The following is a 3,952-nucleotide window of genomic DNA, read 5'->3' as shown; positions in this document are numbered from 1 at the left end:
TTTTCTATTTTGCCACTTCATACTTTCAGCTCTTTGAACCCCTATTGCCTCTGGTTCCATCTTTCTACTCATAACTTAACACTTCTGGGAAGCATTTTAGCAAAGCTACTTGAAAAGCATGAGAAGTCCAAAGTATGCTCTGGAAGCAGGAATGCTTCAAAACTTTAGGTTATTTAAGTCTTATGCTTAATGACAGGGAACTATTGGAAAGAAAATACATCCATTAGAAAAAATTATTAAACTATTAAAATTTGTTTTTCAATGAATATTTAATAACAAGGTAGACAGCATATGTTAATCTAATATTTTTTATCACTGAGGGTAAAGCAAAATGTCCTGTTTACTGGGTAAGTATGACATGCTATATGTGGACACTGCAGTGCAATTTTAAAAATACTGTAATTATAATTTCAGAACTTCATAATCTGAATAGGTGCCAGTATTCTCTCCTTTTTTAATATGGGAAAAGAAAATCCTTTGAAGATCATTTGAAGCTTGGACCAAAATTCCATAGCTGTATTATTAGGATCACTCTGTAGCCTTCAGGATTCAGATACAAGGGAAGCTTCAATTCAACCTTTTAGAGAAGACATTCCAGCTCTCATGATCTCATTAACCAGGAGAATGTTGGTGGCAATCACAGTGCAGGAGTGAAGAAGCTGTTTCTTTACACAATTCAGTTCAGTTCAGTCGCTCAGTCATGTCCGATTCTTAGCGACCCCATGAATCACAGCACGCCAGGCCTCCCTGTCCATCACCAAATCCGGGAGTTCACTCAAACTCATGTCCATCGAGTCGGTGATGCCATCCAGCCATCTCATTCTCTGTCGTCCCCGTCTCCTCCTGCCCCCAGTCGCTCCCAGCATCAGAGTCTTTTCCAGTGAGTCAACTCAACGCATGAGGTGGCCAAAGTATTGGAGTTTCAGCTTTAGCATCAGTCCTTCCAATGAACACCCAGGATTGATCTCCTTTATGGACTGGTTGGATCTCCTTGCAGTCCAAGGGACTCTCAAGAGTCTTCTCCAGCACCACAGTTCAAAAGCATCAATTCTTCGGCGATCAGCTTTCTTCACAGTCCAACTCTCACATCGATACATGACCATGGGAAAAACCATAGCCTTGACTAGATGGACCTTGGTTGGCAAAGTAATGTCTCTGCTTTTTAATATGCTATCTAGGTTGGTCATAACTTTCCTTCCAAGGAGTAAGCGTCTTTTAATTTCATGGCTGCAGTCAGCATCTGCAGTGATTTTGGAGCCCCCCAAAATAAAGTCTGACACTGTTTCCACTGTTTTTCCATCTATTTCCCATGAAGTGATGGGACCAGATGCCATGATCTTTGTTTTCTGAAAGTTGAGCTTCAAGCCAACTTCTTCACTCTCCTCTTTCACTTTCATCAAGAGGCTTTTGAGTTCCTCTTCACTTTCTGCCATAAGGGTGGTGTCATCTGCATATCTGAGGTTATTGATATTTCTCCCAGCAATCTTGATTCCAGCTTGTGCTTCTTCCAGCCCAGTGTTCCTCATGATGTACTCTGCATATAAGTTAAATAAGCAGGGTGACAATATACAACCTTGACGTACTCCTTTTCCTATTTGGAACTAGTCTGTTGTTCCATGTCCAGTTCTAACTGTTGCTTCCTGACCTGCATACAGGCTTCTCAAGAGGCAGGTCAGGTGGTCTGGGATTCCCATCTCTTTCAGAATGTTCCACAGTTTATTGTGATCCACACAGTCAAAAGCTTTGGCATAGTCAATGAAGCAGAAATAGATGTTTTTCTGGAACTCTCTTGCTTTCTCCATGATCCAGCGGATGTTGGCAATTTGATCTCTGGTGCCTCTGCCTTTTCTAAAAGTAGCTTGAACATCTGGAAGTTCACAGTTCACATATTGCTGAAGCCTGCCTTGGAGAATTTTGAGCATGACTTTGCTAGCATGTGAGATGAGTGCAATTGTGTGGTAGTTTGAGCATTGTTTGGCATTGCCTTTCTTTGGGATTGGAATGAAGACTGACCTTTTCCAGTCCTGTGGCCACTGCTGAGTTTTCCAAATTTGCTGGCATATTGAGTGCAACACTTTCACAGCATCATCTTTCAAGATTTGAAATAGCTCAACTGGAATTCCATCACCTCCACTAGCTTTGTTCGTAGTGATGCTTTCTAAGGCCCACTTGACTTCACATTCCAAGATGTCTGGCTCTAGGTGAGTGATCACACCATCCCATATGCCTGCTTCTGCTGCTACCATTGGTTCACCAGTGTTCAAGTCCACACCCATGAGCTGACCGGATTCTGAATGTTCTGCTTGAACTTTAACTAGTGTTTCCTGAAGGTCAAAACAAGAGTTCTGAGCAAGAACCTTGGGAATATTGAGCAATGCATCAGCAAATGCTTGCACTCCAAGCTGGGCCCTGCCTCTTTACACTGGGCTTGTATTTAACCAGGGCTTCTGCCATTGCCACTTCCACTGCGCCAGCCTCTGGGACTACACAGCAATCATCAATAGCATTTTTAACAGCCCTCAAGCCATCTCTTATTGCATCTTTGATTTGAGTAAGCATATGCTTATTTGTTCCTTTGATCAATAATGTGACAGAGCGAGGATTGTTACATTTCTCAATAAAGGTGAACTTCTCTACTCCCAATGTATATTCATAGACAAGTCCTGCGTGTCCCAAACAATCAGGATTTAGGTCATCAAGAGAATTTAGGGCTATCCCACCACAAGCAAGAGTCAGCCTTTCCATGTTTCTCCTTTTAGCTCTGCACAGAGCTATTATGCCTTCTTTGGCAAGAGCATCTAAGGAAAAGGGATCAATTCCCTTTTGATTAATAACAACAAATCCTTTATCTGAATCACCACAGACTTTCTTTTTCATGTCGATTATTTTTTAAACTCTGTCTTCAATGAATTTCCTTTCAGCTTTCACTAATTTCTCTCTCTCCTCTGCACTCTTGTAAAAAAAAAGCCAGAATTCACTTCTGTTTTTTCATATTCTAATGACACGTTGCATGTGAGGATGTATGCATCTTCTACTCTCTTCTTCATATCAGGATGCCATGCCCCATGGTCCAAAACAAGACCTCTGATTAAGCTTGTATCTGTTTCAGAATTTATGTTTCATCTCCATGATCTCAACCATGAATGAGGTCAATAGGTTAATCTTGCTTTTTAATGGCCAAAATGGAGTACACTACGGCCTCTGTTAAGACATCAGCAAGTTCAGCATGAACTTTAGTACGTAGAGATGTTCTGGCCACGTCTATAAGTGTTTCCCTGTCCATCTCTTTGCTTACTTTGACTTGTTCCAAAAACTGAAGTGCGTTTTCCTTTGCAGCTTCAAATCCTTCTGTAATTATTCTGGGATGAAGACCTTCAGAAATGTAGAGATCCGCCTGCTTCAGCAGCTCTCCAGTGATGAGGACATTGGAAGTGGTACCATCACCAGTTATGTCATCCTGGGCTGTTGCTACTTTGGCTCTTAAGGAGGCGGTTGGGTGTTGAATTTGCATTTCACGAAGCAGCACATTTCCGTCTTTAGTGAGTTTGATGTCTCCTGCACCAGAAACAAGCATCTTCACGGTGCCCTTGGGCCCCAAGTTGGTCCTCAGCATGTCCTGCAGCCCCCAGGCCGCGCTGATGTTGACCGCCAATGCCACCTGGGCTCGGGCCACCTTGGCCTTGGGGTTTAGGGTCTTCACGGCCGCCATAGCTGACCCAGCAGAGAAAGATAAGGGGGCGCGGTGTGGCGAAAAGCCCTGAGCCCAGGACTTACTCTTAAAAAAAGTTTTAGGCAGAGTTTTTAAAAATTCTCAAATTAGAAAAAATGAATTAAAACCCATGTGTTTACATAATCTAATTTCTTCTAATTTAGTTGATGTGTGTTGAAGTTTTGTTTGAAGTTTTTGGTACTTTCCTCTTACACGTCAAATGATATTCCTATTGTCCCGCAT

The 3,952-nt window shown here is 42.2% G+C and overlaps 1 pseudogene; it reads right to left on the bottom strand.

The window, feature by feature from the left end:
* Nucleotides 1–349: 349 nt before the first annotated feature.
* On the bottom strand, nucleotides 350–3,709 carry LOC129557305 (T-complex protein 1 subunit zeta-like; annotated as a pseudogene).
* Between the last annotated feature and the right edge of the window lie 243 nt (nucleotides 3,710–3,952).

This window comes from Moschus berezovskii, chromosome 7 (assembly GCF_049115385.1).
Source record: "Moschus berezovskii isolate FMDL1 chromosome 7, NW_MosBer_1.0, whole genome shotgun sequence".
Classification (NCBI taxonomy): Eukaryota; Metazoa; Chordata; class Mammalia; order Artiodactyla; family Moschidae; genus Moschus; species Moschus berezovskii.
Note: the sequence above shows the minus strand (reverse complement) of the source record. Positions and strands in the feature narration are given on the sequence as shown.